At 37.6% G+C, this 12284-nt stretch overlaps 1 long non-coding RNA gene across 2 annotated transcripts in view; it reads left to right on the top strand.

Moving 5' to 3' along the window:
* LOC145668273 (uncharacterized) overlaps positions 1–12284 on the top strand; it is a 468786-nt gene that overhangs the window by 207684 nt on the left and 248818 nt on the right. For both annotated transcript variants that reach the window (XR_014128001.1, XR_014128002.1), the window contains exon 2: positions 8549–8605. This is a non-coding gene — a long non-coding RNA (uncharacterized LOC145668273). The remainder of the gene's footprint in view (positions 1–8548; positions 8606–12284) is intronic.

Below are 12284 nucleotides of genomic sequence, written 5' to 3'. Positions count from 1 at the left end.
AAAAATTATGAAAAAGAAAGCATGGAGTACTCTCTGATTAGTGATTCAATTTGTTTTCTGACAAAGTTTAAATATTGATCTCCTTGAATTTTGATTGAATTATTTTGAGTATTGTCACTCCATACGAAGCACGTTGGATAGGAAAAAACATGCTGCCATCTGTTGGTGATGGTCGATCCTTTACACTCACCTTAAAATAATTACAATCTTTTCGAGAAAATCGTATTTTTTTTAAAGAAAATTTCACTATCCTTATTTTGGGGTATAGAAGAAAATTCGAAAAATCCCTTTAGACAATCTTTTAAATACGTTGATTTTTTTAACTTTGGGTTCCGAGACTTTGAACAGTATGGCCTCTAGCCGAGTGTACCTCGTACATCTGGACGAACAGATAGACAGACACCTAAAAAAATCTCTTTTTTAGCATGTAGGGATCAGGTCATGAAACACGTAAACCCGTTAAAATCTCGGAATTCTTTTTTTTTGGGGGGGGGTACGATTTCTTCTCTTCTATTCCCGCTCGAAAGTAAAAATTTAACGCTAAAATAGCCCCATCAAAGAAAACTATTGGCTTTTCAAAACATAAGTAGGCAGGGGCGGTATTTCAAACTTCGCTCGAGGGGGCAAGAGCACCACCGATATTAAAATTTCACGTTTTGTACTAGTACATTACCAGATAATATATTAAAGTATATGCATTCCTCAAACTTTTGGGGGGTATTGCCCCTCCTGCCCCCCCTAAATGACGCCCCTGTAAGTAGGATAAATTCAAAATCAAATAAAAATAAGAATGAAACAATAAAAATGTTTTAAATTACTATTTCCTTTTCATATAATACCAGTGTGAATTGAAGGAGGTTGGGAAAACAGAAATGCCTTATGAAGATTCTAGACCAACGGCTCCAACCTTTTCTACGCCACTGTGAATCTCAATCGGATAACGTTAATATCGAGTACCATAAGGCAACGAAGGCAGACGTCCTGACCATTGACATGGATTCTAAATTTTTGAAAGTTTATTAGAAACTTTATAGCCGTAATTTTTTCTTCGATTCTCAAATCCAGTGGTGTACATAAGGTTTTTTTTTTGTGGGGGGTTAATCTACACTCGAGCAAGATATTTTTTGAAAAATAAACTCTCTCTCTCTCTCTCTCTCTCTCTCTCTCTCTCTCTCTCTAGAGAGAGAGAGAGAGAGAGAGAGAGAGAGAGAGAGAAATAGGGTGTTTTAAAACAACACCGACAAAGTTTGGGAGACCAAGACAAGACAAATAGTATAGACCAACCTGGGTGCACAAATACTTGCTTTCGGAGTTATAGGCTACCGAAAACATGAAAAAGAACTTTAAATGTCCATAGCTCCAAAACCATGGGACCTATCGTAGTCGGATCAATACTTCACTTGGGAACTAACATGTGTCCTGTCCAAAAATCCATGTTTCAGAATCCTAAGGTACTCACGCAACAATTTTTATAGAGGGAGTTTGGCTACGGGCATATAATTTGAAGTACTCACCAACTACCTCTATAAAAATTGTTGTGGAAGTACCGGTACCGCAAGATTCTGAAACATGGATATTTGGATATTGCACATACTACTTCCTAAATGAAATCTTGACCCGACTACGGTGTAGGTCCAATAGTATTGGAGCTATGGACGTTTAAAGTTCTTTTTTTTTTTTCATGTTTTTGGCAGCCTATAACTCCAAAATGACGTATTTCTGCACCCAGGTTGGTGCAGGGGAGGATCCAGGGGTGGTGGTGATCGGGGCGATTGCCCCTCCCAGAAGAGGAAACTTTCTTATTTTATACTATATAAATAAAACCCATCCCAGAGCTTGGAGCTCTTAAAAGTAGCTCTAAGTAGCAGTATTAAAATCCACCGCCTGTCCAGAAATCCGTCCTGGATCCGTCACTTGGGTTGGTCTATACTTTTTGTCTTATGTTGGTGTCAGGAATAACGAAACACCCTATACATATATATACAAAATCACATGTCTTCAATAGACATGGAATTGAATGTTTGAACTTCCCATTATTGAATATTCTGTGTGCGTCACTGCTCAAATCTGGTACCCAAAAGTCATATACTTATTAGCTTTAAACTCAGAACACTTTCTATTTTAAACTGAATCTGTAGCCGTACTGAAAGTAAAATTCTCACTATTCAGTAGCACGAGTAATAAATATATGAACTTGAAAGAAGCTATCCTATAATACCACTACATTCTTCTTACAAAACAGAGATTTCACTGTCAGATAAGTAATAGAATCTTGTACCCTGTGGAAAAGTTAATTTCGAAAAAGTCATTTCCAAAGTGTAATTACTATTACATAGTAATCTCAAAGCTTTATTCCATGTTAAATGGCTCTTAATGATATGTTTGATTAGTCACAGTATAACAGCAGGAGAAACAAAAAATGAAAAACGTAATGCGTTCGGTATACGGTAACCACAGTAACATTATAAACGAAACAGGTTAAGACGAATTCCACTGCGCTACGCTTCGCCGATGACTTCATGATAAGAAAGGTGAAGATTAAGAGCATGGCTATAGACGAAATCGACCTTACAATTATTATCGAGTAAATGTATGTCAGGGTTGTAACTTCTAACTACAAGAAAGAAAAACTTTACCATACCTATTATTATTAGCTCGTGTTAATAAACTACCATTTTTTTGTTAGTGTATGCGAGAGATAAAAGATGGTGCTGCCATTTTTTGTGTTTTACTGGTGTCGATTTACAGAATTTCTTTTCCAGTTTTTTTGTCGAGCTTTTATTACCTTTTAATAGGAAATAATATTTTGTATTAATTACAACAAGTGCTGAATTATAATAGATCATAAATTAAAATGCTATGATTATTAAATTAATATCTCGGGCAACCAAACCTTATACGTGACCTTGTTCCACTGCCGAAGGCAATGCTTCAGTGTAGCCAGAAATGTTCATCTACGTTCAATAGGCGAGAGTGTTTAGTATGTCATCACAGGATACAGATAGTAGTGGGAAATGCAATGAAATGCTCAATTTAACGTTTCATGATTAGTCCTACAAAGGCGGATCCAGGGGCAGACGATCGGGGTCACCCCCCCAGAAGAGAAAACTTTCTTATTTTTATATAAATAAAACCCACCTCAGAGTTTGGAGCTCTTAAAAGTAGCTCTAATTAGCAGTATTACAACTCACCGCCCCCCCCCCCAGAAGTCCGTCCTGGATCCGCCCCTGCTGTTCTGTAGGCTATAGAGTTAAATAAAATGAATTTGAAGACATGAAATGGATATTTTGGAAAAGATTATGGGTTTAGTGGAAAGATTGGTGGAATGTAAGCGTGAAAGGAAACGCAAGAACCAAGATGTACTTAAACCCCTATTTGTACAGTATAGTAATTGTCCAAGGGAGTAGAAACTATTTTGCCTTTAACTGAACCAAATGTATTGGTGTTGCCTCGAAAGCTTTCATTGGGCTTTTTCGCATTGCTTGTGGATCATTCCAAGGAAAACAATTGTAAAGACTCAGCATATTTAATGACCTTTGGGTTAAAAATAATTTTATTTATGAATCTGCAATATTCAAATCACTAGGAACAGCTGAAATATTAACATTCTATACCAGTATTCTGTATACTCGCTTTTACTGCGCATACCACTGCCAACATGTTCGATATTTGAATATTTCGATTCACGGCTGAACACAAACACTTTCTTCTAGGGCTTCTTGACCTCCAATGGTGTTGAAACGTTCGAGTCTCGTTCTCGGGCTCAATTGGTGTTGAGATCAACAACGAGTACGAATTAATCTTAGCGGGAACACCATAAGTAAACAGCTGGCAGATTCCGAATTTTGAGCGAGCTCAAACCACAGTGAGGTTACTGAAGCTTAGAACGAGCTAGTGCGGATAGTGAGCCCGAGCCTTTAGCGAGCACGAACACATGAGGTTGACGAAACCAATATTGAGTAAGCCCGAGCCCAATTGAGAACAGCAAATTCGAGTGAGAGCCTCAGATAGTGTAAAGCTCGTTGAGATTATCGCGAGCTCCACTGCCTGGACTCCTCATCGACTTTTTGGTCGAGCTGTCTTGTCTGGCCGAGTCCCCTCGTACTACCTCTACGTCATCCCTCGTTCTTTCGTAGACCTCCTTCTCAACTTATTACTCAGACCTCATGAGGTGGGGGACGGTGGATCAGTGGTAGAGTGCTTAACTGTGGTGCGTGGGGTCAATAGTTCGATCTCTGGCCAAGTAAGTTTTGTGGTAGACAACATCATGTTTGTGGCTTTTCTCCCGTTTCCTTTCACTTTATCATTCCACCAATTCTTCCATCATCATTCACGTGCCTTAATCATCGTCTCCCTTAGCCTAAAAGGACATAATTTTGTGACGTTAAACAGAAAAAAATTATTTCATTTTCTCAGACTTCATGACATCTTTCCCAACCTTCCTGTCCTCTTTTGAAACAATATCGACTTTTCCTCGATTCTTGTTCTCTATTTTGTAGAGTTTCCAGTCCTTCCGACCAGGGCCGGATTAAGGGAGGGGCTTAGGGAGCTATAGCCCCGGGCCTCCAGGTGAACAAGGGTCTCCACTCTGTTCAAAATCTCAACTGGCTATCTAAAAAGAATCATGAAGATACAATCATCATCATAAAATAAAGTATGACCAAATATATGAAACATATTCCCTTATTTTTATACTGTATTTTCACATAAATGTATTAGGTGAAGTTAGCAGGGACCACATGTTCTTTTTAGTCCCGGGCCTCCAGATGCGTTAATCCAGCCCTGCTTCCGACGCAATCTTTCTTTCCTCTTTGCATAGAATCTTTCAGAAAAATCTCTCTATCATACTACAGTAAACTCAGTTATATATACTTAAACATAGGTCTACCATATGACGATTTTTCCTATAAGGCCTAATTAAAGAAGTAGGAATGACCCTCCACAGTCATTTTATGAAAATAACTTTACAAAATCATGAAACGCTTCTAAAAGCAACGTAATTACAATACTTTAAATCTTCAACACTATTCAACATAAATTCAAAGCAACTATTGTTTCTCCTACTCAGCAGATTATAGCTATTTCTAAAGAAACATCAACAAAATATTTTATGATTTTTTTTTCTTTTCTTCATATTCCCGATATTGCTATTAACATTTATTTATTCACGCACTTTTACTTCTACATATAAGGGTCAAATAATATTTTGACCATGTTATTAAGAAGAAACTATACATATACCACATTGACTTCATCCCTAGTCTTCCGCTGCAAGCGCTGCTATCGGCTGATGGAACTCCATTCACTTTCTCTCGCTTAGCAACAGCTGAATCCTTATTGGCTCAACACGAGGGTGTGTGAGGGTGTGGCTTTAGTTCGCATTTTTGCCACAACTCAAGACATTTTGGGAGCACAATAGCAAACCCGCACGTCCTGCAGAAGTGCAGGAATCTATTCTTGTCTCAATGATTGAGTATGATACAAAATTAAAAATATGTAGGGCTAGCAAAGTAGTTTTAATAACACGTTAATAATATCTTTAATTAAGAATTTCTCGATAATTACTCGAATTTAAGACGTCCTCGAATCTAAGACGCACCCCGATTTCGCTGGGTTAAATTAAGGGAAAATAGTAATATGTTCCGTTTTTACTATTACTAAAGCGCTCTTTGATATTGGTCGTTTTCGGTGATTTTTATATACCTATCCCTCTCCCTCCCCATGTTGCGAGGCACGGCATGATAAAAATTATCCCATGCCCGAACGTCATCTATGTTGAAAATTTGATCGAAATTGGTCGTTTGGTTCAAGAGTTGTTTTATTATATTTTTTATAATTCCCTCTCCTCCCCCTCCCCTAAGTTCTACCGTCAAAATGAATAGCTCCCGAGCCAGAATTACATCTACGTCAAAAATTTGATCGAGATCGGTCAGGCGGTTCAAGAGATTAAGAGTCACAAACATAGTCACTTTCAATTTGGATCTGAAGGTTTTTGTTCACAGACACCGCTATTAATATATAGATTCCTCTATTATATTTTCATTGTTACAGAACGATTGAACTGACTTTAATTATGTACTCCGTCAGTACAACCACGCTATGGAAGTTATTAAATTGGATCGGTAATCCCAGCAAGAAATTGATTTAGAAATAATAATAATAATAATAATAATAATAATAATAATAATAATAATAATAATAATAATAATAATAATAATAAAACTCTCAGTGCTAGACCCTGCAGCTCGGTGATCATATTATATATTAAACTGAGTTATCTATACTCAGCACATCGGCTCTCTGGTTTGACGTTCACTACCTCTAAATTCAAGTAAGCTCTTTTATTAGGATCGCGTTAGTGGGACTTATAAGTTTGCTATGTTAGTACGTCCATTACTTCACACGAGAACACTTGAACGAAACCGAATTTTCGAATTCTGATTCTTGCAATTGATAAGTAGAGCAATTGTCTAGGCCGAGTTCATTAATGAAGTCAATCCGTTAACTTCTTAACGTATAACGGTGACTTTAACGATGGCTATCCATATCCCATTCTCTTCTATTGAAACAAAGGCGTAGCCTATAAATGTAGAATGCTAGAAGTTACACATCGCACATTTAGATTTCAGCACACATTCTCCAGTGGTCGACATCTACCGGACGAAATTGAAATTTCTAGGCGTGATCATCTTTACTATCTTTTGAGACTATTTTGTTTCACGATGCATCCAGACTGACAACTTCAGTCCTTCCACCAGGAATCAAACCCGCAATCAGAGTACCAATAGCAGTCACGTTGACTATTCAGCGACACAGATATCTAGAATTAGAAATCGTTATAAAAATAAAAACAAATTAAATTGTACGTTAAAATCATCCGAAGGTGAATGAATAAGTATGTGCAGTCTTGTTCTAATCGTCTGTAGATTGCCTGTATGGCTTTCTGCAGTCGCAAGCCGTTAGATTCCACTATTGTCTTCGCTTGTGGCAGGTTGCAGTGTTATCATTTCAGTTCGCTTTGAACTGTTGGAAAGTAAACATGGCTGCGCCAGTGTCCGTTTACACTGAAGAGAACAGCGTATCAAAATGCGTTTTTTGTGGTTTGAAGGTATACCAGGAACAGAAATCCATAGAAAACTTTCAATACAATGTCGGGGCAATGTTGTACCACGACGAAGTGTTGATCAACGAATTGAAAATTTCAAAAGCCGTCTGCTCTTTCCTCGTCCTTCAAGATTGTTCGACTACTTTTGAACTTTTCAATCCATTGGTAAACACTTCGGATTACAGAATGTTGTTCTGCAGTGCAAACGGACAATGCCGCAGCCATGTTGCCGCAACAAACGGACAGTGACGCAGATTTAGCAACAACGCAAAGCGAACTGAAGTGATAACACTGAAACCTGTCACGGGCTTAGACAATGGTATCATCTATCTTCTGGCGAGCGCAGAAAGTCATATAAGTAATCTACAGACGATTAAAACAAGATTGCATATACTTATTGACTTACCCTCGCACATATATTAAGAAAAAGGAGGGAGTTCATAATCAAGAGTCTGACGAAACTCACTTATTTCAATTTGATGTAGGTAGGCAAGTAGGAAAGACTTTTAACTGTTGTTTAAATGCAATCAAAACAAAGTAATAATTACAGCAAATTGCCTGCAAAGTGCTCATACACAGTGACTGCTACAGCATCGTCATTTATTTTATTGCAGACATCAATCTTTCTCTTTTTACTACCATCACTTAAATGTTAAGCGTTATTGTGATTAAATGGCTGTAATGAGAAGGTAACACGTATGAAAGGATGGGACGGATAAGAAATTCTCTTTACCATCACATGGCTTACCTACAGAATACAAAATGATTTGTAAGCCATGTTCTTTGTAAAATACATGTATTTTTAATAACCAGACACTGTCTTCATAAAGTATATGTGACAGACTTAGTAATTATTTTCATCTGTTGTTCTTTATAAATACGAGTTTCAAACCACTATAATTTCTGTTTATTTTAATATCTTCTTTTTCTTGGGGGGAGGGGGCTATAGGAGGGAAGGGGTTAAATATTCAAATTATAATCACTGATTAGACCTACAATGTTTCCTATTTTGGATATTTAATATATATTATTTATTTGTTTTGTTTTGTTCAATTTGCATATTATCTGGAAACCTGTTAGGAGGCCTAGTGGGAAATTGACCTCTGGACTTAGAATGATTTATCCCTTTCCGCCCGAACCCGTACAATCGTTCGGATAGCTTTTCCGTATTACACAAGCGAGAATTTTACGGTTTAAAGTACGATCTTAATTACTATGCCTTCCCATCGCGGACCTTTTCTAATGCGTAAACAAAGTCTAATATAATGAACAAGGTTTGAATTCAGCTGTTGCATTTATGGGTGTATATATATATGTTGCATGTATATATGGGTGTATGTGTTAGTCTATTACTGTAGTTCTCTTCTTATATTTTCGTTCTACGAATTGGATAAAGCAGTATTTGTTTAGAACTATATATAAATTTTCTCTCTTTCATTTCAGGAGGGAGGACGATTCCTGGGTCTGCGGAAATGCGCTACGTAGGCGTGTTTCCGTAAGGTAAGTACTTATCTTTAATTTTCTTTCCTATTATGTTAATAGAGTCTAATACTATTCGACATAACGTATGAAAGTTTTTTTTAAAAAATGATCCTATTAAGTCCTCATATTATTCATTAACCTTGTTCCAGATGCAACGGAATGGATCCAGGTGGAATGGATTTTTTTTTTTTAAGGAAACGCAGTTGTCTTTACATTGTTTTTACAAACCTAAAATCTCTCGTTTCGCACTGAAACATATCAGGCTCTCCTCATGTTTCCATTACTGATAGTCAGCGAATGAAAATATCCGTATTCCCTTTAAGGTTATTTATATATTCTTTTTTGATGTTGTATTCCGTTGAATCTTTATTTTCCTTCATTTGAATCTTTATTTACCTCCCCAAATTCATGTAGCTTTGTATGTAAATAATATACATGGCTATATATATATAATATATACAGTGGCGGATCCAAGGGGGGATATAGGGACAGGTATACACTGGATAAAATGGGCTTCAATCCTGCTTTACACTGGATAAAACGGTAAAATATGGTTTAGCCCATCCCTTGATCATATCCTGGATCCGCCCCTGTATATATATATATATATATATATATATATATATATATATATATATATATATATATATATATATATATATATACAGAGTGAATCAAAAGTCTGGACACGGTGGAATAAATCGAGAACTTAACTTCGGATCGAAAAACCAAAAAACACGTGTTTAGTAATATTAAAAAATCTATCTGATGAAACCAAACTTGACCCTCTAGACCCACCCCCTGGGGGTTGGAGTGGGGTCAATTTTGAAATTTCTAATGGAAACCCCAATTTTTGATTGCATATTTGGATTCTACGGCCCAAACTATGTAAAGTTTCATCAACACTTTTCCGTCGATGCATAACATGGCGCAGTAATCGGGGAAAATAAATGGCCCCTAAATACTCCCATTTCGTTCATGAGCTTGGTAGTATTTCCAACCTCTGTTCTCGTTCAGTGTCACTGGTTCACTTCTCTGTTCCTTCTCGTCACTGGATAGAAGCACACTACACACAGACAGAAGACACAGAGAAAGGCACACCTTCTTCAGTCGGGCTTGGGGCAGTATCAGTGTTGCAAACCAGAAAATTCAAAAGCGGCGAGTAGAGGACAAAAATAAAACAATTAAAAGTAAAAGGAAAATTGAAGAAAAGTATAGCTATTGAAGTATCTGCTTATTGCACTATGGTGTTTTTTGACTTCTGTGTCTAAGATGAAAATGTATTGATATAACTGTTTCCTAATCGCTAAAATATGACATTCATTAGGGTCGATTGTACCATTCTCTGATAAAGATAAATTATCGGAATGATCCAACCTTGTCGCGGTAGTAGATCTCATCTTACACAAAATAACACATGACCACCGCGACCAGTGAATCTTATCTGATGCTATCTTAAAAGATATCAGGATAGTGTAGAATTGGCCCTATAACATGTAAATGTTCGAATGGTGTGAAATTATCAAAAATAGCCTGTAACTGTCAAGCTAATTTATGTTTGAAATAACGGGTGAACCAAAAGTTTGGCCACGGTAGAGTAACTGGAGAAATACACTTCTGATCATAAAAGCGAAAAAAAAGAAAAAAACGTATTTAATATGTTTCAAGAAGCTATCCAATGATATCAAACGCAACACTCCGTCCCCACCTTATGAAAAGGAGTGAGGGGGCATTGATTTTTCAAATGGGAATTCCAATGTTTTATTGAAGATTCGGAGACTGCATCCCAAATAATGTAAGGTATAATCAAAACTTTTTCGTCGATGTGTGATATCATGCTGTAATCGGCGAAATTAGATGCTCCCCTCTTCGTTTATGAGCTTGATATTAGCTCCGACCGTCTGTACAAGGTGCAGTATTTTGAGAAATACGCGTCGGATCAACAAAGTTATTCAATGGTACCAAACACGATACCGCACCCTACCGCTAGGTGGGGTTAGCTGAAAGATTTGAAATGGAAGCTTTTATTTCTTATTGCAGAGTCGGATTCTGCGCACAAACCTGTATAAGATTTAGTCGAAACATCGTTGTCGCTGTGTGACGTGGCGCTGTAATGGCGAAATCAGGAGAACTTCCTATATGAACTTTAATTAGCTTCAATGCTGTGGACGTGATGAAAGAAGTATACATGTGATCAAAAAACAAAAGAAAATGTGTGACTATTGGGTTTGTTAGGGTGTTTATAGTTCCTTTTCCGCAGTGGGACGAGAGAGACGGGACCTACAGTTGAAAGTGAGATCCGAACCTCTATTAGGTTTTGGAACCGAGACGTTCCCCATGAACAATTGCCGACGAAGTTTGTCCGACCGTCGTCGATTATTGGGTGACAGCAGCGAAAAGGGTGTGCTAGTGCTAATTCAAAGGCGGCTGCCTATTTGTCCGCTTGGCAGCGAACACCGTGACGGCCCCGCCGCTGTTCAGGAACGGCAGCTATGAGACAGACGGTTGTCTTGGCCCAGCAGTGGCACGACGTCGTCCCCCGAAGCGACGGCATCATGAGTTTCGCCATCATTTCGCCTGATTTGTGCGAATAGTCGGACTGCAACTCACGAGACTGCTCGCAGTCTCGCATAGTTTTAGATAGGTGAAATTATTATTGAATTCTTTCTTTACTTCTTCTTCTCCTTATTATTATTATTATTATTATTATTATTATTATTATTATTATTATTATTATTATTATTATAGTATATTATATTATTATCTGCTAGTAGTAGTAGTAATAGTAGTAGTAGTAGTAGTAGTGATAGTAGTAGTAGTCTGTAAAGGGTAGTAGTCTGTAGTAGTATGTTTTATTTTTATTTTTAATCCTTTCATCCTTTAATTTTTAAATGTCTATAATGTGCAGTGGCGTATTTAGGGGGATGGCTTCCGGGCTTAAGCCCCCCCCTAAATCTTACTTAGTATAGTAAAGTAAATGAAATATCTTGCAGAATTTTCACATTTCAAGGCAAAGTCCCCCCGAAAGTTAGCAAAGCCCCTCCCGAAACAAAATCGTAAATACGACATTATTAATGTGTCATCAATAAATTGATCACATCGGACCCTAGACAAGATTAGATTCTGTCGTTCCAATATAATTTCAAAACTAAAGGAGTTACCACTAAAGAGCATTGTGTGAACAGAGTGCACATTTCAATACATATGTACGGTACCACCTTAATTTCGTGGCATGGGTGGGGCCACGGTGGCTCAGTGGTAGAGCGTTCACCTCTGGTGCTTGGGGTCCTGGATCCAAAACCTGCTCCCGCCAAATGAACTTTGTGGTGGACAAACACCGTGTGCGTGGGTTTTCTCGGCATCTCCCGTTTCCTCCCACTTTCTTAATTCCACCATTTCATTCATCTCTCATAATCACCGTCTCCTTTAGCCTAACCGGCAAGATCGTGGGACCTAAAACTCAAAAATTTCATTTCATTTTCGTGGCATAAAGTCCTCTTAAGTACGTTGATCGAACTTTCGTTCGGGATAGACATGACGAAGGTTATAGGCGTAACCTGTAATTTGGGCATTATAGTGGAGCATTTGTACAAGAAGTGATACCTGTGTGTGAGTGTGTGTGTGTTATTCGTTTCATTATTATTTTCTCTTCTCACATGCAACGTATGGATGTGTGAATTATAACACGTTTAGTGGC

The sequence above is a fragment of the Thermobia domestica genome, chromosome 13 (assembly GCF_964235325.1).
Source record: "Thermobia domestica chromosome 13, izTheDome1.hap1.1, whole genome shotgun sequence".
Lineage (NCBI taxonomy): Eukaryota > Metazoa > Arthropoda > Insecta > Zygentoma > Lepismatidae > Thermobia > Thermobia domestica.
This window is presented reverse-complemented; position numbering and strand designations above follow the sequence as displayed.